Source organism: Culex quinquefasciatus, chromosome 1 (genome assembly GCF_015732765.1).
Source record: "Culex quinquefasciatus strain JHB chromosome 1, VPISU_Cqui_1.0_pri_paternal, whole genome shotgun sequence".
Lineage (NCBI taxonomy): Eukaryota > Metazoa > Arthropoda > Insecta > Diptera > Culicidae > Culex > Culex quinquefasciatus.
This window is the reverse complement of record NC_051861.1, coordinates 43190687-43215835: the sequence shown is the minus strand read 5'-3', so window position 1 is coordinate 43215835 and position 25149 is coordinate 43190687. Positions and strand designations below refer to the sequence as shown.

At 37.4% G+C, this 25149-nt stretch overlaps 1 protein-coding gene across 2 annotated transcripts in view; it reads left to right on the top strand.

The window, feature by feature from the left end:
- The window catches only part of LOC6049278 (5-hydroxytryptamine receptor 1), a 123566-nt gene that overhangs the window by 77639 nt on the left and 20778 nt on the right, over positions 1–25149 (top strand). Inside the window, exon 2 of one of the 2 annotated variants that reach the window (XM_038257508.1) lies at positions 4009–4033. The exons of the other annotated variant lie outside the window; for it this stretch is intronic. The gene's annotated coding sequence lies outside the window, so the exon portion shown is untranslated. The remainder of the gene's footprint in view (positions 1–4008; positions 4034–25149) is intronic. 2 annotated transcript variants of the gene reach the window in all.

Sequence of the window (25149 nt, the reverse complement as noted above, 5' to 3'; positions counted from 1 at the left end):
GGATATGATCTGAGGTCAAAAATCTCCGACCTCTATATTGTTACGGCGGTAGACCCATCGGTCGTAACTCCCGGGACTCTACAGAAGACCCAGAACATCACCACATATCGGTAGACTAGTCCCTGAACCTCCCTGAGGCTATCCGGATATGATCTGAGGTCAAAACCACAGTCACAATCGCTACCTCATACTTGTACGGCGGTGAACACATAGGCCTTAACTTGAGGAAGTTTCGGATGACCTAGAACATCGTAAACCTTGTAAATTTGGTGTAGCTGTATAGCTGACTTCATAACGATTCCAAAACACTATAAATTTGCATAGTTATGATGATTTTTTATAACAATATAGGCCATGTCTCCCATATAGCCAAAATCCCATAAGCCCTGTACCTCGCATATGCGTGCTTCGCATAAGAAACCCCCATATGAGTTGCATATGCGAGGTTTAACTGTAGATATTTTTACAACCGCACCACTACACACTCAATCGCAAAACCTTAGGTAGATAGCCATTGGCGTCGCGAGCATTGAAAATTTTGAAAACGATATAAAGCTTAGAAGCTTCGAAAGCTCCTATTAGAATCCAATTAACTCTGTTAAATAAACTAACGAAATCACGACAAAATGAAGCCTACTTAAAGGCGATTTTAGGAGAACACGGGAAACAAATTGTTTGTACCCGAATGAATGTCCTATGTCAAAAAAGGTTTTGCATAAACATTGGACAGTTATGCAAAAACGGACAGATCAAAAGAAACCGAAAAGCTACGATATCTTACATGTTGAAGGAAACATCGGTAGACAAGCTACTACGAACGAGTGTAAGTCGAGCCAAAACTATATGCGCCAGCATTCTTGCGCCAGTATTCGAAGCTCAACTTGACATCGATGCAGTGTGATTTTTTAGCGATTTTTCGGATTAAAATTCATGCTGAAGCGACATATTTACGAAGCTGGAAATGACGTCCAGCCTTAAAGTAAAACCTATACCTTTCTTTAGTAAGAAAGGCAAAAAGTAAATCGTTCTAAAAATTGATCGGAATTGCCGATCGATGACGAATTTGTTTCAGATGCTCACTCATGGTCTGTACTATGAATGTAGGAAGAAATTTTGGATAAAATCAGAAATGAAAAATGTTGGCGAATGTCACCAGGTGGGCTTTTACCTTTTTTGAGGGATTTTTTTTCTTATGGTAGGTTAATCAAACGGCTCTAATTCCAGAACCATATTATGAATCTGGATGAAAATTTGGGAGGTTGTAGAGCTCGAAAAATGCAATTTTTGAGATAAATAAAAGATATGAAAATGAAAAAATTGGACCATATTTTCATTTGAAAACTGTGTATTTTGTTGAAAAGTCTGGCCGCATCCAAAAACAGATGGATAATTCGAAATTTGCGCGGCAACTCGCCCAGGTTCAGCACACTAGCTTTCATCTGCATTTAGAAGAATCGAAATCGGATTTATGGGAGCTGAGAACGGCGCGACACAAAATTTTGCAAAATTTTACCACATACGAACATCACTCGACCTCCACGGAATTTATTTTCTCAAAATTCGAGGGTTCGAGATAGACGAGTTCTGTCAAGGTGAATCGATAGAGCGTCGAAAATCGATGCAGTGTGATTTTTTTTAGCGATTTTTCGGATTAAAATTCATGCTGAAGCGACATATTTACGAAGCTGGAAATGACGTCCAGCCTTAAAGTAAAACCTATACCTTTCTTTTGTAAGAAAGGCAAAAAGTTGTCAAGTTCGGGGGGTCCTCAGGTCGAAAATGAAAATTACATGTCTCCAAATTTCGAAATAACCTTGATGAAAACAAGTCTTCTTATTTTAACTACCTTGGTTTTAAATTTCTGGGCTGTGTTTGCTAGTTTATTTGAGGAGGGAAAATTTGGCTCCCCAACTCAGTGGTCGTGTTATTGTTTGAAAATGTTTGGGATTTCTTTACAAGTTTGATTTTAGAGTTTCTGAATTTTTTAATCAAAAAAGCATTGATAGAATCGAACTTACACATTTATGTTTGTTTTTCTGTGTATGAAATTCGACTTTTATTTGCCTCAAATTTAAATTGTTTCAAACTTTCCGGGAGTCTTGTCCAAATTTCCCGGGAATTGAGGGGCTCAAAAATGGCTAATTTCCCGGGAATTCCCGCTCGTCACCTTCTATTTTCAGCAAACGAACCATCGGCGCTGCAAATAGCAAACATTGACTGGTGGAAAACAAAGCGAGCTCAACGAACAGAAAAAAAAAACAAATCCTTCCGGAAAACTCACTTTTAAGTGGTGAAGCAATTTCCCGATTTTTTTCTTCATTTTATTCCCCACCCTCAAGTTCTGTGACTGTGTGCTTGTGACTGCGCGGGAAAATGACTTTTCAGCGTTTTCCATTTTCTGCTGTCCTGATACCCTGGTGAACCAGTTTGTGTGCCATTTCAGTTCTGTACTCGTGATGCCATTTGCACGTTAAGATTTTTTGGAATTGTAATTGACAATGGGAAGAGATTTTAATTAGCAATACAGTCATCCCATATATTCGGAACACCCACAAATTCGGAACACTTTTATGATAATTTGTCAATAGCATGCCAAAAGTAGCTTTTCTGTCGACCTTACTATTTTTAGAACCTTCATTTGGACATTATCTTGCTATTTCACTAATAAAAGTAGTACTTTTTGAACAAAAAACCTCATTCCAAGCCTATTTTGTCCAGAGCAGCAAAACACTGCCTCCAAAGGGCCTGTTTCATAATTGTGGGATGTTATTGTGCCTCCCACAATTGTGGAACACCTGAATTTAACTGATATTTTCACAAAAAAAGTTATCAAACCATGTATAAAACATCACTAAGCTTGAGTTTCATTGGATTCAGTGTGTGAAGTCATTGTTTGCCGAGCCTCCGTGGCCGTGAGGTTATGGGTTTCGCCTTGTAAGCGGAAGGTGATGGGTTCGATTCCTGTCTGGCTCGGCAAAATCAGATCCCTTAAAGGAGTAAATATGCTCACTGGGAGTACTGACCGGTAAGGGATGAGTTTCGACTAGCGGCGTGCTGGGTTTCCAATCCAGAGGTCGTGAGTTCGATTTTCGTACCGGGATGATGAAGTTTTATTGTTTGGTAATAAATATGTACTCCTGAAGAGATCCAAAGTTTGTTTACATTCGTTAGAAAAAAGTGTTCCGAATTTGTGGATTTCAAGGGTCAAAGTAATTCTTCAAAAACTTCATATAAAAGTTAAAATTTGCAGATGTTCGATACAGCATTCGAAAGATCGCAAGAAAAGCTTTCAAATGAAGTTAAAAGCGAAACATTAAGTTCAATTATCGATGTGCTATGATTTTTTGAACATTGGCCGATCTGGAAACCGTTCCGAATATTTGGGATGACTGTACGATAATGGTTTTGAACACATTTTTTCGGTTTATATTTATTTTGGGCAAAGGATTAGGTACACCCAGAACTGGGCATCAGCATATGAGAGGATAAAGAGCACGGTTCGTTAGTGAAATGATACTGTATGCGGACGGAGACGATAAATCCCGCATGTACCGAGAGTACTTTACTCATGGGTTCATTTCCAAAAAATGTTCATCTATCAACAAAAAAAGTACCGGTACCGAGACTCGAACCCAAGACCTTTGGCATATTGAACCGTACCTTTGCCGTATGGGCCACCATGGTTCGGTGACTAAGTGACGGTCATTTGTCCATATAAGCCACTCAATAGGATGAACTGTTTCAATGAACGAATGAACACGCGAGAGGTATATACTCTCGCAAAATTCCTCACGTTTCTTTTCTTTCCTCACGTTTCTTTTCTTGAGGGCTATCCCCTCGGTCTTTAACTATGGGTGTATGATTTTGTAGAAATCATCATGCTTTGAGAACTTAGAAATTTGTGTTGTATTCAATATTTCTCACTTTCCTAGACCACAAATCATTCACATACGACTAATCATAATAATTACCTGTCTTTTCCAAATTTCTTCCTCTCTCAAATTGCAGCAAAACAATCCTGTGCGGCATTGCGGTAAGTTTCGTTGCACTGCAGTTGGCACTAGAACGCAAGAAAATTTTAGAAGAAAACGAAAACAACACATGCATACTTCGTTTCTTGTTTGTGCACACATACACACACACGCAAACTGGCTAGCAGTGAAATGCAATCACTCACTGTCTTCACCATCACCATCAACGACCGGCGGTCGTCTTTTCTCTTCTGTGCAGTCTCTGTCTGGGGAACAAGCGCGCGCGATGTTGGCCGAAAACCGCAAAATCCTGTCGACTGCAGTTTGCCAAGTTCTATCGCTGCTGGCAGATTTGCACGCAGGAAACGGACAGGGGTGACGTTTTGATTTTCATAACATTCTTTTGCACCGTAGTATATGTTTTTGAATTTTGAAAATTTTGAACAAAAGCAATGGTCATTCTTTACCAAAGAATATCTAAATATCGTCTGTTGTGGGCTATCTTGTGACAACGACCATTTTGAACGAAAAAAATTTAATGATGACGTTATAACCTACAAGATGCTTTAATCCGATTTTGGAAATTCGCTTCCGTTTCCCGGATATCGCAATACACACTTGTGAAATAGACCATTTTATCATCAAAATGATCGTGCAGACTTGTGACACGTCATGCCTGTTGTTGGAAAATGTAAATTTAAAAAAAAATCACAAATTTGTGTTGAAACTTAATTTTTAAAGCAATTCCATCTTTTGTTTTTGAAAATATACTGATTAAGTCGATTATACCATTGATTTGAGCTTATTTTAGTTTGTATGAGAACACTTGTGATCATTCAGATCATTCCCAACTTTGCTTTTTTGCTGCCAATAAATAAAATCCTAAATTCTTGAGCAATCACGCACTCCCTCGTTTTTCTATGGAGGTAGCAAAAATAAGGGGTGAGCAAAATTTACAGTTTTATTTAGTTGCTTTACTATTATTCTATTCTGTCGATTCTAGCTTGTTCAGTTAGCTCAAATTAAGTAACGTTAATACATTTAAATACTTATGTATCGGCCCGGTAAAACTATCAATTGTACACAAATCATTTTAAAAATGAGCAAAATTTATGAAATCAGGTTTTATTTAGCAGTGCTTCGAATCCTGGCCAAAATTACAAAATAAGAACATTTAAAAATTTCAACAATGCAAGCCAAGGATATACCTTCAAGAATATTTCTAGAGAATGCAACGGCCGGGCAAGAACGTGCTTTTGAGATTTTGACAGATTATACCTATATCTCAAAGAACATATGTTTTTTTTTAAATGTCGAGTTATGTGTATTGAAAGCAATTTCTTTTGATTACGGGGTTGAATAATAAATTCTGGCTAACTTTTTCGAAAGATCTAAGGTACATAAAAAACTCATGGCGCATTTGTTGTTTTGCAGAAACCAGAACGATGTCTGTTAGGTACGCACACTTGCCCTGTGCTACTTTACAGTCCAGACTCGATTATCCGAAGGACTCGGAAAATCGAATCACAAAAAAAGTTCGTTGTCTTATTTTCAATTTCCGAACTTTATTATGACCCTCACGCTACTCTAAAATGATCAAGAATTTTTAAATCCAAGAGGCGACCAAACTGGCGGTGATGAAGTATTTGGGTAATTCTCTACCAACTCACACGAAATCGGGAAAAGTTGCCCCGACCCCTCTTCGATTTGCGTGAAACTTTGTCCTAAGGGGTAACTTTTGTCCCTGATCACGAAACCGAGGTCCGTTTTTTGATATCTCGTGACGGAGGGGTGGTACGACCCCTTCCATTTTTGAACATGCGAAAAAAGAGGTGTTTTTCAACAATTTGCAGCCTAAAACGGTGATGAGATAGAAATTTGGTGTCAAAGGGACTTTTATGTAAAATTAGACGCCCGATTTGATGGCGTACTCAGAATTCCGAATAAACGTATTTTTCATCGAAAAAAACACTAAAAAAGTTTTGAAAATTCTCCCATTTTCCGTCACTCGACTGTAAAAAATTTTGGAACATGTCATTTTATGGGAAATTTGATGTACTTTTCGAATCTACATTGTCCCAGAAGGATCATTTTTTCATTTAGAACAAAATTTTTCATTTTAAAATTTCGTGTTTTTTCTAACTTTGCAGGGTTGTTTTTTAGAGTGTAACAATGGTCTACAAAGTTGTAGAGCAGACAATTACATAAGGAGTTTGCTTATAAACATCACGAGTTACCGCGATTTTACGAAAAAAAGTTTTGAAAAAGTTACTTTTTGCGTTTCTCTTTGTTTTGTCGTCCGTGTCAGTCGCGGGTGACCATGAATGGCCATGATCGATGACGACCAACTTTTTCAAAACTTTTTTTTCGTAAAATCGCGATAACTCGTAATGTTTATAAGCAAACCCCTTATGTAATTGTCTGCTCTACAACTTTGTAGAACATTGTTACACTCTAAAAAATAACCCTGCAAAGTTAGAAAAAACACGAAATTTTAGAATGAAAAATTTTGTTCTAAATGAAAAAATGACCCTTCTGGGACAATGTAGACTCGAACAGTACATTAAATTTCCCATAAAATGACATGTTCCAAATTTTTTTACAGTCGAGTAACGGAAAATGGGAGAACTTTTAAAACTTTTTTAGTGTTTTTTTCGATGAAAAATACGTTTATTCAGAATTCTGAGTACGCCATCAAATCGGGCGTCTAATTTTACACAAAAGTCCCTTTGACACCAAATTTCTATCTCATCACCGTTTTAGGCTGCAAATTAATGAAAAACACCTCTTTTTTCACATGTTCAAAAATGGAAGGGGTCGTACCGCCCCTCCGTCACGAGATATCAAAAAACGGACCTCGGATTCGTGATCAGGGACAAAAGTTACCCCTTAGGACAAAGTTTCACGCAAATCGAAGAGGGGTCGGGGCAACTGCTGTGTGAGTTGGCGGAGAATTACCCATTTATATTTGATCAAAGTGAGGTCGTAGATTTCGGATTTGATGTTAAAAGTTTGACAACAAAAATACGAATTTTTTCGTGATTTGAATATTTTAAGTCTCACAAACAATCGGATAATCGAGTCTGGACTGTACTAACATATGGGTCATTTCGCGCCAACTTTACACAAAAAATAAAATACCTAAATCGACTTTTTCTGATATTTCTCAAATTTGGCATCACGTGGTAGGTAAATTTAGCAACTTCAAGTCTAACAATTCGCTATCTGAAACAATTTAAATTTGCTTAGCCAGAATATGGCTCAATGAGCGGTGGAATCTAGTTATATGGGAAAATTGAAAATGATTCAAATCCAATCAGCTTTTAGGGTCCCAAAGAACCTTCCAATATTTGGGAGCGATGTCCTGAATAACTCTCCCCAAGACAGTATGGTGCTAAAGTGCGTCATAAAAAAGATATAGAGTTTCAAAAGCAGTGTATTGAAATTATCTATGAAACTCAAATACTCTGCCAACATTGCCTAAGGAACCATGAAATACAAAATAGACATGATTGTTCTTATATGTTGATGAACCTTACATAAAATCGACGCGAAGAAGTGTTCAGAAGACATTATTTAGTTGAATTGCAACCAAATTCATTAAGATTTTCACCCATACATTCCTTCTATTTATACATATTTTATTTAATCACCATTGTGTTCCCCGCACAGTTTAGTTTTACATCAGAATCAATGCATATTTCAAAATAACCAGAACCATTGCTTCTCGGCCTTTTACAAATAACAAACTTTAATTTCCTATTCAAAAATAAGCACGAGACCAACGCTTGTGCTCAAGGCCAACTTCCAGGGGTTAGCAGTTCAATGCACTGGTACAAGGCGCAACAAATTTTGTATAGGAAATTCAATGTTTTTAACTTTGAATGGTTGTTTCTCAGCACTGGTATGGGTTAGTTTGAAATATGCATTAATTCTTATGTAAAATTGACCGAGGAACACGATGGTGATTAAATAAAATATATATAAATATAAGGAATGGGTGAAAATAACGTTTTAAATCATAAACTGCAGAGAAACAATATTGGAAGGCATTTGGGGGTTGATATTTAATTTTTAATGAATTCCTTGGACGATTTCATGTAAAATGCAGATGAAATTCTTTTGGTCTAATAAATGAAAAGTTACGAGTAACAGAATAAAAAGTTTTCCTGAAAATCGACAAAAAAGAGAGTGGTGCCAAAGAAAGAGGGATGGTCCTAGAGATGGTGTACCCAGTTTACACGGAATGACTTATAGAGATGATTTTTATGTAAAATCGTCTTGAGAACACGATGATGACGTTTAATTTCAAATTAAATCGCATGTTTATGCAGTAAATTGCATGTAAAGCTTTCAACTGCGCAAAATGCACCAAAATTTGGTGACGGCATTCGATTCAGCGTCCAATTTCCTGCAAAAATAGCAGTTAAGTATTGCTCTACACATTTTTGTTTCAAAGTTATGTTTATTAGCTAACAAAGGTTTTAGAAAAATTGGCGAAGATCACACAACTTTGGCGGTGTCAAAAAATAAAGATTGGTCCAATTTTGCTAAAATTATGAATGGTTGCATGTTTCGATAACATAAATAGCTTCGCTATATTTGAGCATGATCAGCAAAAGTCGATTTCGAATTTGTACTGTTTCGCTGTTCAGTTTGCAAGGCAAGGATTAAAAACGTTACTTAATCCACCTTTAGGTGGTTGGCGCCTTCCTCACATTTAAAGGGTGCTATCCAAAATGCAAAAAGTGCGTAAATAACACTTAAGTGCTTATAAATTTTGATAGGGTTGTCAGATCTTCAATGTTTTGGACGCGTTGGAAAGGTCTTTTGAATACCTATCCAACGATAGGTCGCATGAGAGATCCGGACAGCATTTTCATCAAAATACCTGAGATCCGGCCTCGAAAAAGTGCTTAAAAACACTTAAGTGCTAATAACTTTTGATAGGGTTGTCAGATCTTCAATGTTTTGGACGCGTTGGAAAGGTCTTTTAAATACCTTTCTGAAAATGTATAGCACGACGGGTTTTCTTACAGAAACCACCCTTTTTACAATCTTCCGGACTTTTGCTAAAATCGTTTTTTTAGCATAACTTTTGAAGTACTTAACTAAACTGCATAATTTTTAATAGCGACTTATGGGACCTCAAGACGGATCGAATGACGCCAAAACGGACAAAATCGGTTCAGCCAATGTCGAGATAATCGAGTGACAATTTTTTGATCAACATCCCAACACACACACAGACATTTGCTCAGAATTTGATTCTGAGTCGATAGGTATACATGAAGGTGGGTCTAGGAGGTCTAATTGAGAAGTTCATTTTTCGAGTGATTTTATAGCCTTTCCTCAGTAACGTGAGGAAGGCAAAAATGAGTTATTTCTCACTCCAAATTTGTACGCATGTTCCTATGCACTTAAAGTTAGTAAAGCTACAACTTCTTTAAAATATTACTTATGGCTTGGTCATTTATGAACGTGAGGAAATTCACAACATAAGATGATTTTTAAGAAAATATGAAATTATGATTAATTTTACCAATTTTGTTGCATATTTATATGGATAGATATTACTACAGAAGACATTAAAAAACATTAGAGAGGCAATGATCATGACCATGATTTCAGTAATTTGTTATATAATTTGGTACCTTTTTAACCATATGTGTTTCAAATGTTTCAAATTAAAGTCTTGAAAAGATTTTTGACTTAAAAAAATCCTGATCAACTATATACAATTTTGAACTTTTTTGTATTCACCAGTATTGTATTGAAAGATCAATTCTGCTTTGACATACCGCTGCTTGAGTGCTATCTTGTGACCCGTTCTATCTCTTTACGTCAGACGCGTTACATGTTATTTTATTATATTTGAAAATTAAATAAAAACTTTTCTGAGTGATTCCGTGAAATGATGTCTGGCAGATAATTTGTTTTCAAAAAATAATAATAAATAAATATTTTCAAATGTTAGTTCTTTTATCCCGAGATATTCTAATTAGAGAATAAACTTTTAATTTGAACTATAAGTGTATTTGCCTTTGTTTTTAGAATGTCTCAGTATTTTCCACCAATAGCCCAACTAATCACATTTCTTGTGCAATGCAGCGAGTTTAAATTGGTTCTCAATTTTGATATAAACCGAAAACACTAATCGAAGATTTTTACGTTGAATGTTTGTTCCATGTTTTATGAAATTATGGTTTGAATACAAAACTTGTTATTTTTTTTTTACTTAATCATTTGTTAAGAAATATTTTACTATTTTTATCGAAAAACGTTTTTTTCTAAAGAAAAAATATGATTCCCCTTATGATGTGCCTGCTGGTCCAAGTATGTTTGAATTGCTTTTTATCATATTATTATTTCATATAATTTTTCTTTCTTTTTTTTAGTAAAATGGTTGACTCCTCTCGATATCAATATTGCTCCAGCTGTCAATACATTGTTTAGTCCCTTCAAGTAGCATGCTTTGATTTTTCATTCTATAACTTAATTCAACGGACCCTTCAATATCCATAACGAGAAGGTCCAAGCCATTTCTAAACATTTTTTTCAACTACCAGCCGTCTCTAGTACATCCCTGATCCAAATATGAGCAGTTCATCCATCACCACTCTTCACTCTTGAGAATGAGCAGGCAAGGGGGTTGTGGTTCGAGATTTGTTTGCTAGAAGCTGACGCCGCACACAGTTCAGTTCAGTGGACCAAATTGTTTAGTAAACACATTGGCTTGCCGCACGATTCTCTATAGACATTGAGGCCCAGAGTGTGTCTCGAGTTCTATAGATTTCAGACAGACACGACATGACAAAACAGTTACTGGTAGGGAGGTCGTGTGGTTAGTCACGGCTGATTTGCCGGCCAGATTTGCCTTAATTTATTTATAATCTCTCTTGTAATTAAATTATGCCAACTTAATTGGTAGCTTCGAAAGGGACGGCCTAATACCCGGTCAAACACTTAGAAGAATCTGCCCGAAAGTTAGAGGATGGATGTAAAAGTTGAAGTCGGGTCGAGAAATGAAAAATGACAGCTTAGATTTGTCCAACAGCCGGTAGACAAGATGTGTTTATACGCCTTCAAATGTGACTCTGTTGGACAGCTAACCCTTTGGCAGCCAATCTTCTTGGACGGTGGTAATCCGAGTTTTAAGCTATGTAATGTCTAAAATAAATAATTGTTTTCAAATACTTGTCTGAGAAGGAATGCCACTTGTCCAATTATTTCTTGCAATTAGAGTCCGTAAGTTTCTTTGAAAATCTCAATTTCTCCTTCTCAGATTGCTCTACTGATTGAGATCTTGTAAAAAGCAGTCAATCATTTGAAGTATGTCGGATCAAATTGAATTTGATTGATTGTTATTGTTGCTTCTCAGTCATTTCAATTACTTCTTTTTTATCAGTTTTGACAAAAACTGAAGTGATTTGTCAATAACTTCCTACTAATTCTTCAAACTCCGAAATCTCAAAATTTTCTAAAATCTTAAGTCTTTAAAACGCACAATCTACAAACTTTGTTTGCAAACCCTTAAAACTTCCATTATCATTAAACAGACTGCTTAGCGAGAGTGCCACCACATAATCCGATTCCGAGATACTCAAGCTCTGCCCCAAATGGACCGTTCCGGCAAACACCTCAAATCGCATTTTTGACTTTCGATTCACCAGAAATTACCCATTTATGTGCCCCTAATGCCATTAGTGCCGGTCCCGTTCGTCGTTTCCTTTCAATTTTGGTGTTCTGCTTCTGCTCTTTCTTCGCCACCACGCTCAGCACATCGAGTCGAAAGTTCTCGAAATTTTCACTCGACTGCACTAAATTAATGAACTTATCTCCCGGTGGTCATCTTATTCTGGCAGCATCGATTTGGGGCCGCGCGGCCATCCCGTTGATTCCCGAAATACGTCGAATCGTTCCGCTTGATGACATCCTTCCTTTTAAATGGGGGAGTTCCTGTGAAGTCCCTGAAGCAATAACAGAAAGGTTGTCGAGGGATAAATCTGCGGGGTTAAATGACGGTTGACGTTGTGATTGCGTTGTATTGATCAGAACAGTGTTCAAGGTCAGACACGAATGAAGGTTCAAAAGCAAACCGAGTTTGCCAACAAACTCATCACCAGTTTTCGATTTCAATTAGGCTGTTGCAAATATTTTTCGAAGTGTATGTCCCTCGGGCCAAAGTCGAGGGGGGAAAAAATAAAAAAATATATAAAAATTGAAATTATAAGCCTAGGTTTTAACATCTCGAAGAAATCAGTGTTTTAAAATATATTTAACACGCGCCCAGTTGCTTTCCAATCAATAGTTTTCAAAATATCAAGGTATTGTACGATCAGTACCTTCCTGGACTCGGTCGTTGGAAACGACCGTCGGCTCAACGACCGACGAAATGTCAAAACCTCTCCCCCCCTCATTTCGTCTCGCCATCCAGCTGCGCTTTGTTGACAAACAAAGGCATTGAGCCAGAATTAGGGGTGACTATTTGGATAATAATGAAACTTTTTCAATGAAAATAATATTTTTTCCGACTGAATAAAAAATTTGCAAGCATGTTCAAATAATTATTCCTGATGTCGGAGAAGAGATTAAAAATCAATATTTTAATCCATAATTTTTCTATAAATTACACTTTTTCACTCCAACTGGGAACCTCTAGGTCTATCTACGACCGTTTCCAATGACCGTGAGAAGATGCCAGCAAATCCAGCTACCAGCTAAATCCACAATATCGACGGAAATATTTGTTTCGGAGAAAAAACTTTTCGTTAGACTGTGCTATGCTTAACATGATTAAATCAAAAGGAAAATGCATTTTACTGGTTTTCAATTGATTAAACTTGAATTTTCATTAAAATTTGGAAGTTTTTCGAATTTGTTTTCGCCCCCTGATTATTTCGGCCAGTTTTGAAAGGGGAGGGGGGGGGGGCTGACATAAACTTTGATAAATATTTGCAACGGCCTTGCTGCGAATTTGTATGGAGCTCCACTCTATGATTTTCGATCTAAAGAAAAAACATGAAATGTGTGAATGATTCTTTCAGTAGAATATAAAATACAATGTGAAATCTTTTGATTCGTGCTTCGTATTTGGTTCAAAATAAATTTGTCTATAAATAAATTTGAAAATATTTTCGGATAGTGCAGTGAGGGGCCATATACGTTTGATGTTATTTTTGAAATTGCGAGTGGTTTTTGCATTGCTAAACTTTTTTTGACGAAAAGGATGTACTTCTTTCCAGATATAATATAAGGCCGTTGCAAATATTTTTCGAAGTTTATGTCGCCCCCCCTCCTCCTTCTAAGTTGGCCTGAATAATCAGGGGGCAAAAAATTTTTTTTTTTGAAAATTTAAGTTTAATCAATTGAAAACCAGTTAAAAGGCATTTTCCCTCGTTTATAATCATATTTAGCATGTTGGAACTCTTTTGAAAACATTTTAAATTTTCATGAAATACCAATATACAGTCCCATGAAAAGTTTTTTTTGCGAAAAAAAAAATCCGTCATTGCTTCGATATTTTCAAAACTAATGATTGGAAAGCAACTGTACGCCTGTAAAAAGCATTTTAAAACACTTTTTTCATCCAATTGTTGAAACCTAGGCTTGTTATTTCAATTTTATATTTTTTTATTTTTTTGCCCCCCCCCTAGACTTTGGTCAGAGCCGAGTGACATAAACTTCAAAAAATATTTGCAACGGCTTAACTATGATTTTTTTTAACTGTGTACCGATTTTCGAATCCGCAGAAAATCCGGATTGTTAAAATTCTGAAAAGAGGAATTTTAACAAACTGGATATTTTTACGGATTTTTTTTCGAAAAATACGAAGCAGTACAAATTTACTTATAATAAAATTTTCAAATTTTAATGCTACTGCATTGTTCAATTGCTAATTATAAAAAATTAAAAAAAAATTCGCTAGGAAAATTGAAGTTTATTTCAAAAACAATTGAATTACTGAAAATAATTGAATCGAATTTCAAAAAATCTGGAAATGTTAAACTAAGCAGTTCTACCGTAAGATTAAGATAGGTACACATTTAATATTTGGTTAAAGCACCTCTTAAATCACTCTTTACATCGACGCCTCACCTCTCTCGTGGCAATTAACACTCTCCAAAACGTGCGAACTTCATTATGCTACGAAACAATTAGTTAATCACTCTTCGTCACGTCACACGGCGCAACGCATCACCCGCGATGCTAGTTAATAAACATCGCGCGTCTTAATCGCCTCGTGCTCATCGAAAACTCCAGTCACTTGTTCTACCTTTACCTACTTGCTAATTGCCCTCCTCTCTCCCCCCCCCCTTTATACTGTTTACAGGTGCGAACTAATCAAAAACGTGTCGGGAGCTTTTCACCCACACGGGTTGAATCCCAAATGAGCTTTCCAGCGCTCATCACAATTATTTCTGCGAAACTCGCTGGCTTGTAGAATCGAAATTAGAACCCTTCACTCGGGGATCAAACAGAGGGCGGGTGTTAATCAACTGCAAATCCGACGTGGGAGAGCAACGAAACTTTGATGTACTTTAAAATGGTGTAAAAAAAACCCCCAGGGTTGATCCGGATGATAGGCGCTTTATTTCCGTGCAATTAAAATCGAATTAGGGTACAGAGGTGAGCTGGATGAACATCGGAGTGCGATAAGCCTAAATTAGTATCCAGTTAAATCCTCTAACAATCAGCTTTGTTTGATTTTTCTACGGAAACGGTTACATTGTTAAATTCTGTATGATTTATTCAAGTTAAACTTTTTTCAAAGCGTTGATAAAACATATAATTTAAATTGAATTTTAAATAAAAAAGACAGACAGCAAATGCGTAGTAAAAATAAATCGGAAATTTGCATTCCATCAATTAGCAGTACATATTTTTTAATGGAAAAATGTTTTTCTTTGTCAGTTTTTACTGCCCAGGTTTCTAACTAATTACGGTGCGAAAAAGGTTACGAACGTTACAAAAAAGGGGGATCAAATGAGTTTCAATTTGGCTAGATTGTTTTAATCAGCATTGAGGAGCGAACGTTTTATTCAATTTTAAGGTTTACAAAAAAATGTCAGAGCCACTTCCAGTAATTGGATTCCTTTGTGTTACAATTAAAAGCGAGTGTGTCGAGGTGCTCCAATTTGGCTAAAACTTTTAGCGTTTGTTTGTCTATACATGAGATGAGCTCATGCCAAATATGAGCCCTCTGCGACAAAACGAAGTGTGGTTAAGCGGACATTAAAGTTTGAGGTCCAAAACAAAATAAAAATAAATCTTCAAATTGATCGCTTTTTTGTAAAACTTTATCAATTCTCATTCTCTTAGTTGCATTCAAAAGGTCTTATAAAGCACTTCAAAATGTGCTTTAAACATTTAAGATAGGTTTGACTTTTTCTCATAGCTTTTGCAAATGGCAACCTTGCAACCTTTAACCTTTAAAACTGCTTTTGTTAAGGTCAAAATTTAGATAATTTCATGGCCTACGGTATTATTCAATCAATTCGATTTTATTGGTGAATAATTAAGATACTAGGGGAAATAAATCCATAATAAGCCTAATGAGCGGTCGTGTTTGAATGATGCTGGAAAATCTGGATTGTTGCTTAAAATTTACTAAATCCAAGTACTCCAACGAGAAGAGAAACTTTTTGTGAACTTTTCTGTTTATTTTCACTTTTACTAAATGTTATTCTATTCCTTTTATTGTGGATTTATCTGGTAGCTGGATTTTCTGGCATCTTCTCACGGTCATTGGAAACGGTCGTGGATAGACCTGGGGGTTCCCAATTGGAATAAAAAAGTTCAAGTTATAGAAAAAATATGGATTAAAATTTTGATTTTTAATCACTTCTTTGACATCAGTAATAATGGAGCACCCGCAGTCGAGCAGTTTTTGACAGTTCGCTCCATAAGAAATACATTGTAGAAAAAAGCAAAAACTGCTCGAATCGAGGGGCGGGACAATAGTAAGAAATTGAATAATTTAATTAATTTACGGTCAAAATTAACAAATTCAGGCAAAATTAACTTTTGTTTACGACCAAAACAACGCCACCTCTTTTCACACCACATTGATTTGGCAGCCCGACATTGCGCGGGATTTTTGTTGTTGTGTTTGGTCAAATTTTGTTTTGTTTTGATTGCGTATTTGCGTTAACCAAACAAAAGGGCATTGCTCGCCAGGAATCTGCTCCAACAAGCCAACTGGTTGAACTCCTGCCAGATGTACATCGCTTTTACTGCATCGGAAAGTACAATAATGCCAGTTCACTTGGAACTGTGGCGTTCCAGATCCTAACCTGCCTCCTGAACGTGGTCAACCGGATCCAGGCAGACAACGTCCTACATCATTTCCATCGACATGATTAACTCTGGAAAATTAGCTGACTCGTCCCCATTGGATGATCGCAAATGAATTCACGGGGCTTCGACAAATCGCCGTGTCTGTTTTCGAGTGCAAACTGGCCTCCAACCCTGCCTTCCCAACATTTACAGCACCGATTTCATGGATTTCGTCTTGGAAAAGCGCCTGCACCTGAACATCAACGAAGAAGCCATCGAAGACGATCCAGCGGACGTACGTTTTGTGACCGGAAGACCCGGAATATGAGGATGGGCCAGGACCAAGAGCCAATTGTGGCGAATTATGTAACGATGTAAAATTACGTAACTGTTCCAGACTTGGTTCCAGAGAAGTGGTTAGGACGGAAGATGCCTGCGAGAGCAGAGTTTTCGGTAAAATTATTTGGGTAATAAAAAGCGAACACAAAAAAACAACAACCAAATCTTATTTTTATTTGTGCTAATAAAAATGCATTTTCACCACGCAACGTAATATCCACACAACACTAAAGAATATTATTCCGCTTTATTTTGATTTTGTCTAGTCCTAAGAAACAATATTGGGAAGAAACTTCGGTTTGCCCTTTCAATCCTTCGGGAAGCAGCACCGTTTTGTTCTCCAGCTGCTCATCGCCATTTTGTCAGGTACTTCACCATGCCCGGTTCAGAATCCTCAGCATAGGTTCCACCGTAATCTTCCGCAACAACTCTGCCATGTGGGGTTCATGCTTAAAGAAAAAATCTCCGCTTCGTCCATCTGGAGCCGTTCCTCGTCCAAATTGTTCTGCCTCTTGCTTCGCTGCTGCTGCGTCCACCTATTCCCATTAAGCAACACGTCTGCATCAGCTGCTTTTGTCCAGGTTCTTCTGGAAGGGCACCGCCCGCCCATCCGGCCCGCCGTCATCATCCACTGGCAAACGTCGTTCATTTCCGGTCGTTTCACCGCCGGCTTTATCACAACCGGTTCAATGGGACCGTCCAGGTCCTTTTTAGCGGAACCGTTATTCGTTTGCTGTGTGACCAGATACCGGGAGGCTGGCTGATGGGCATCGTCCAGCGGGGACACGGGATTTTGGCGTAGATTGTGTGCGATCCGAGCGCGGAACAGGTTGGGTTCATGCTTAAAGAATAATTCTCCGTTCCCCTCAGCAAAGCCATCGTTCTGGAAGCAAAATAATGATGCAAATGTAATCTCTTCCTCCGGCAGCATCTACTCTACCAGCGGATCACATCTTTTCTGCATTCTCCGTAAATTTCACTTTATCCATCACCACTTTTTTTCCAACGCTTCACGGAATCCAAACAAACTTGACAGTTGAGCGCGCGAAAGAGAAACAAACAAAACCAATGTTTTGAATGCAGGTGATGTCAAATGACGTGAGGTATTTAATTCCTTAATATATTAACTGCTAAAATTAATTCATAAAGGCCAATGTCACGCCCCTCGGCTCGAATGGAAGTGCTCCATTGTTTGTTACATTTTTATCTACATGATCACCCCTAATCCTGGCTCGATGCCGCCATCATGCGACCGCGTACTCCGTTTGTTTGTCAACAAAGCTGCAGCTGGATGGTGAGACGAAGTGAGAGGGGGAGAAGTTTTGACAATTTTATGCCCGCATCTAGCCCGCCGCCTATTTCGTCGGTCGTTGAGCCGACGGTCGTTTCCAACGAACGTGTCCAGAAAGGTACTGAACGTAGAACACAAGCATTTGAAAACAAAAATATTTCCAAAATGTATTCTAATCAAACGAGTGCATTGGGCACGCCCATTTTCCTATTCAGTTCTTTTTTTTCTTCCAGCGCTCTTTTGGGTCTGCTTAGTGCTGCCAAAATTGATGAAATTTTAAGCGAACACTCACGAAAAGTAGCATTTATAGAGAAAATTTCCTGGCATCACTGGCTTACACCAACAGGCTCTGCGGTGGTGTTGGTAGCCACCCTTTGTTCTTTATTTACCTTCGCTTTTCGCTCGGTTTTCTTCAGCCTTCGATTAGAATGGGTAGTCAAAATTGAAACGTCAAAATACTTGACACGTTTGTTTTTTTATGGTGGTTGCTAATAATTTACATGTTTCGGGATTATTTTTCAAGTGAGTGATCAACTAATGTGCAAAAGAACATATTGCCGAAAGTTGGGGGCAGTTTTGTATCGAAAGCGCCGTGAAAAAGTAAACGAAAGTGAAAAGTTGATTTTGGCGATTTCCATTAAGCGTTTGAGGGTATCTCGCGTGTGGTACTGTGTGTGCCAACAAAATGATAAGAAATAATGGTCAAAAGTGCATTCAATTTGATCTTTTAGGCCAGTAAGTGGCATACATTTGCGTGCTTACTCGAGGCGGTACTGTTGTTGGTAAGTTTATAGCCTAAAAAGTATTTTTGGAGCTTTAATCGAGCATCAAACTCTTCATATGACGAAGATAGGTGTTTGATTGGAAAGGGTATATTTCTCCTATAAGTTCTTTTGGAGTACATGACAGAATTTTGGAGTTTCAAAGTGGTGACATGCAAACTGATCAATTCATGTAACGGGGTAATTTAATCTTTAAATCGAGTATGACTTATGAAACATCTTTTAGAGCTAGAATTTCAATGATAGAAAATGTTTTAAGCAACCGTAAAGTTAAACTGCAATAATTATTTAAAAAAAAAAGATTCGACGAAATTTTTTTGCGAAAAAACATTGATTTATCGAAATTTACAAAAATAAAATTTATTTTTAATAAAACCGAGCATGCTCAAATGATTCTGAACGAAGAGGAATTCATTTTTAATTGGTTTCAGCTGATCGTACCTAAGTTTCCATTGATTTTTCGATTTTTCATAAATATTTTTGCTCCTTGTTTTTTGAGCCAATTGACCCGACGCCTCATTTGGCCCGCGAGCCATACTTTTGTCACCCCTGGTTAACATTATGTACTATACTTGACGTACAATTTCGTGTTTTGAGCAATTGAGATTAGAATAGGTGAAAATGTCAAATGAGTAAGAGATCTACATGAATCACGTAAAAGCCACGTGATTCATGTAGATCTCTTACTCATTTGACATTTTTACCTATTCTAATCTCAATTGCTCAAAACACGAAATAGTTGTAAAATTTTCAGAAAATTATTTAAGTTTACATTTGAATTCATATTTTTTCAAAATATTTTTTTATTATTTATTTGAAAAAAATGCATCACATCTAACAGCAAATTCAACCACAACGTTTCACACATCCACCTAAGTGAGAGTGCATGTAAAACATCACTTCCGCAAAATCTTCGTTAGTCAAAGTGGAATGTCATCAACAGCAGCAGCTTCCGTTAATGTCTCTTCCTGGCAGCACTGCTCGGCGCTCATCTGCTTCCCACTGGATCTCAACCCAACTAATCTGTAGCATGCCACTCTCCGCCACGACGGCACAAACGCGATAAGCATAAACAACGGAATTATGCTGAAGCCGAGGACAATGGGAAATGGTCGTCTTGTTCCGTTCAGGGGGCATGTGAAAATACCAGACATGAGGTTTTTTTAAATAATTATTTTGGGTATATTTTTATTGTTTTTAATTTAAACCTTCCAAACATAATTTTAATAAAACGGGAATATCTATAAAATTGGATAATTTTGATGTTTTCCTGAAAAAAAAATCAAAGAATAATTTGATCACTTTTAGGTGAACCATACCACAGTTTCTCGCAAGCATCCATCAAGAATGCAATCCTCACTCTTAAAACCATAGTGCTTGATGGTTGTGTTGCTGTTTTTTTTTCCTTTGCTGTGTTGATGTTTGCATTTCATGTAGAAATATCCTCTCGACTGCACACTTGATGGTGTCATCACCGTGGGAAAAGGAAAAATCCGAGTGGGATGGAAACGTCAGTGAATAATGAGTTTTTTCGTGTTTAAGCCTCTTTGCAGCACACTTGGAACATAAGCAGGAATGATGCTTAGCTGATGGTAAGATGCAGGGATGGTATTAAATGAGGACATTTCATTAGCGTTACAACAAACAGGTTAAAAGGATATTTTGGGCTGGAATTTGTAACATATTAGAACTGTTTGTGAAGTACATTCCATATTTTAGAGCAGTAATTCGATTAACAAGTAACATATTTAGGATTTCAATCAAATTAATCACAAATGATCAAACTTTTGCACATTGAGTGATTCTGGATGAAAGCAGGGTTCCCAGATTAAAAGACAAAGAGACAATCACACCGTCTTTGCAGACTTAATACTATTATTAAACGTGACAAACATTGAACGTATAGCTCCAGAAGAAAAAGGCGGGAATCGAGCCCGCGCCTCATAGCAACTTAGAGAAGCCGCTAACCACCGCGCCACGAGGCCCTCCAAACTAGCAGATAAATTTTAAAAGGTCAGAATTTTTGGCAACAGCATTATAAAACAAAGTTCTGCATATTATTTCAACACCTTCAACATGCGTGGAATTTCTCGAGGATTCCGAATATGAGTAATTCTCCACCAAACCCAGAAATGGATTTTACTTATATTTTTTTTATTTATCTCAAACTTTGTGGGAGCCTTCCCTATGACCAAAGAAGTAAGGAGAATGGGCAAATTTGTATGGGAGCTGGTCCAAGGATGTACACGAACGGGACCAACTTTTTTCGAAAGATCTCGCCGAGACATGAAAAAAAGTCTTCTGGACCAACTCTCTAAACCCCGGGGTTCAAAAGTTACAAGTTGTTGAAGTTTGAGCATTTTGGGTTAAAATGTACAAAAAATCGTATTTTTGCTATTTCTAAAATCATTTATAAAATCTCTGTTTCATTATGGATTTTGATTTTCTTGACTTCATTCGACGCGTATCAGCAAAAACTATAAGTTCTGATATGTCTTAGCATGATTGAAACATGATTTCTCTTGTTTTTATCCGTTTGAACCGTTTGTGCAAGAGGCATCCCATTGAAACAAGTCGAAACTTCAAGGTTTTGAAACCGGATCCGATCCAGACTGCTTCAGTGAGTATGGAAGGCTTCAGTGCAATGCTGTAACAACTTATTGGGATGGTCTGAGTCATCCGAGAACTCCTTGGAGTTAAGATCTGTGGGTCTACTACCGTAATAATCCAAATGTCGACCGGTTTTGACAACGGAACATACCCGCATAGCTTCAGTGAGTATGGTAGACTACTTTGCTTATCTGTTAGGATGTCTTGGGTCATCCAAGGACTCCCTGGAGTTATGATCTGTGGAGCTACAGCCGTAACAAGCAAGAGGTCGACGATTTTTGACCCCGGAACATACACGCATAGCTTCAGACAGTATGGTAGACTGCTTTTTTGATGTGTTGGGATGTCTTTGGTCATCCTAGGACTCCCTGGAGTTTAGATATTTGGGTCACTGTAACAAGAAAAAGGTCGATGATTTTTAACCGCGCATCATAACCGCAAAGATTCAGTGAGTATGGCAGACTGTATTGTTGTTAGGTTGGGGTGTTCTGGTCCATTCCAGGGAGTCCTTTAACAGCCGTAGACCTACAGATCATAACTCCAGGAAGTCCTTGGATGACCCAAGACATCCTAACAGATAAGCAAAGTAGTCTACCACACTCACTGAAGCTATGCGGGTATGTTCCGTTGTCAAAACCGGTCGACATTTGGATTATTACGGTAGTAGACCCACAGATCTTAACTTCAGGGAGTCATAGGAGAACCCAGGTCACTCCAACACATCAGCATAGTAGTCTACCATACTCATTGAAGCCATGCGGGTATGATCCATTGTCAAAAACCGCCGACATCTTGCTTGTTACGGCGGTAGACTCACCGGTCTCAACTCCAAGGAGTTCTCGGATGACTCAGACCATCCCAATAAGTTGTTACAACATTGCACTGAAGCCTTCCATACTCACTGAAGCAGTCTGGATCGGATCCGGTTTCAAAACCTTGAAGTTTCGACTTGTTTCAATGGGATGCCTCTTGCACAAACGGTTCAAACGGATAAAAACAAGAGAAATCATGTTTCAATCATGCTAAGACATATCAGAACTTATAGTTTTGCTGATACGCGTCGAATGAAGTCAAGAAAATCAAAATCCATAATGAAACAGAGATTTTATAAATGATTTTAGAAATAGCAAAAATACGATTTTTTGTACATTTTAACCCAAAATGCTCAAACTTCAACAACTTTTAACTTTTGAACCCCGGGGTTTAGAGAGTTGGTCCAGAAGACTTTTTTTCATGTCTCGGTGAGATCTTTCGAAAAAAGTTGGTCTCGTTCGTGTACATCCTTGGACCAAATTTGCCCATTCTCCTTTGTGCCATTCGTTCACCCTTAAAAGTCTCTATACAATTTTGGGAGCTGTTTCATACAAAAATGGTACGTAAATATTCGAAAATCAGTAGCTTTTCAAGGAATTTATTGATTGAATGGTGTCTTGGGTAAAGTTGTACGCATTGATATATTCAGAAACATGGTACACGTTAAAATGTGATTATTTAAATAACTTTTTTTTTCACAAAAGTTTGTGCAAAAAATCTTTGACCAAGTAATGAATTTTTGAATCAATACTGATTTTTTCAAAAAATCGAAATATTGGTCGCAAAAAAATTTCAACTTCATTTTTCGATGTAAAATCAAATTTGCAATCAAAAAATACTTTAGTGAAATTTTTATAAAGTGCACCGTTTTTATGTTATAGCCATTTTTAGGTAACTTTTTTGAAAATAGTCGCAGTTTTCCATATTTTTTTTAAATTTGTGCATATGTTTGTCCACTTTTGAAAAAAATATTTTTGGAAAGATGAGAAATTTCTCTATATTTTACTTTTCTGAAATTTGTTGATACGACCTTTAGTTGCTGAGATATTGCAACATAGAGATCGATTAGATACATCGATTTGTAATAATAATCTTTTTCAGCCATGGCGTAATGTCTTAAACAAAAAAAAAAAAAAGAAATCGTACCAACTATCATCACAAAGTTTGAGCCAAATAAAAAAATACAACAAATTAGAATAGTCAAAATCGGCCGATTTTGTAAAGAATTGCTCATAAGTCAAAATTGAGCCAAAAAATTGCCGTCTGATTGGTCTGCATTGCAAAAACTAACAGTGAAAAAAAATTGTCATAAATGTTCCCCAAGGTGAACCTTCCATGAGGGCACCGGCTACTCCAGGTTTTGGCCACTACTGTCGAAATTGCCATTTCCATGTTCAGTATCAAAAACCATGAACTTTGATACCCATATTGCCAAAACTCGTATGGTTCTGTAAAAAGCCCTCCGGGCCCCGGGAGAAGCTGCTTCGAAGGCACCGGCCACTCCAGTTTTGGCCATCACTGTCGAAATAGCCATTTTCATGTTCAGTATCAGAAACCTCGAATTTTGATACCCATATTGCCACAACTCGTATGGTACTGTAAATGTCCCCCCGGGCCCCGGGGGAACCTTCTGTGAGGGCACCGGCCGCTCCAGGATTTGGCCACCACTGTCAAGATGGCCATTTTTCATGAGAACCGCCACATCATGGCGACTTCCACCGGTCCGCTTGGTACGGCTTCGTACGAAATTTCCTCCTTCTGCTGCTGGTGGTTCTTTTTCAGGTTGCTGGTCCTCTTCTTCTATTGGCTGCTGCTGCTGCTGTACCCGGTTCGAGTGCTCGTTCCAAAGTGACTTGCTTTTGCGAAATTTTCTGCTTAAATAGCGGCAGAGCCGGAGAACAGCACAAAAGGGGCGCGGCCTCGAATGCATACGCTCGCTCTGATTGGTCATCTGTCCGATTTGTACTGAAAAATTACTCATTTTGATTGCATGTTTTAAGCGCTTTAACTATGTTTAGTCAAAGTTATTATGTAATAAAACGATAGCTTAAGTCTTCCCCTTTCGACTGGTTATTGAATCTTCTGGATTAATCGATTGAGGTAAAAGATATAAGCGTTTGAAATATGTCAATTTTTTTTCGCACGCTTGTGACGGTTTGGATCGAATTTCTGAACTGGCCCCCCAATATAGTAAGTAGAGACATAGTCCTATGTCAAAAAAGAAAAAAAAAGAAATCGTACCAAATATCATCATGTTATATATCGTTGCATAGATACTTGAAAGACCTTTCTAATGAGTCCTAAATATTGCAGTTCTGGCAACCCTGTGGTAAGTTATGACAGCTTAAGTAATATTTATGTAGTTTTGAAGCCGGATCTCACTTATTTGTATGTAAACTATGTAGGGGTCCATCATCCATTATATATCGCAATCAGAAGACCTTTCCAACGAGTTTTGAACTGTAAAGATCTATGAGAATCTTTTAGTAAGGAGTGAGGAATGCACCAACGACCTAGGTGGATTAAGTTAGTTTTATAATTTTAAATCAAATTTGCAATCGAAGAGTACTTTTCAATTTACTTTCAAAATTTTGTCCGATAAATTCGTTTTTTTTTACTTTCTGAAATAGTGTCCATGATTGCCCATTCCTTAAAGTATTTTTTTCGAATAGTTCAGAAAATTTCCTACAATTTCGCCTAAGGAACATTGAAAATTGGACCGCAGCATGATGAAAAAGAAACCTGAAAATTGAAGTTTTCTAAGTCTTACCCAAACTATTCTCTAATTTTTAATGTCGATGTATCAGCAACTAATGCTCCGATTTTCAATGATGAAAATGAAACATTCGTGAAATTTTCCGACCTTTTCGAAAACAACAAAAATTTAATCAAGTCTAACATTTCAAAAAGATGCAATATTGAAGGTTTGGCTTTTTGAAATGTTGATCATAAATAATTTCAATTTTCCTTTTTCTTTTTCATTAAGCCGCTGTATCTCAGCAACCAGAGGTGCTATCTTCAATGTTTCTTGGACAATTTATTAGCAAATTTTCTGAACTTTTCA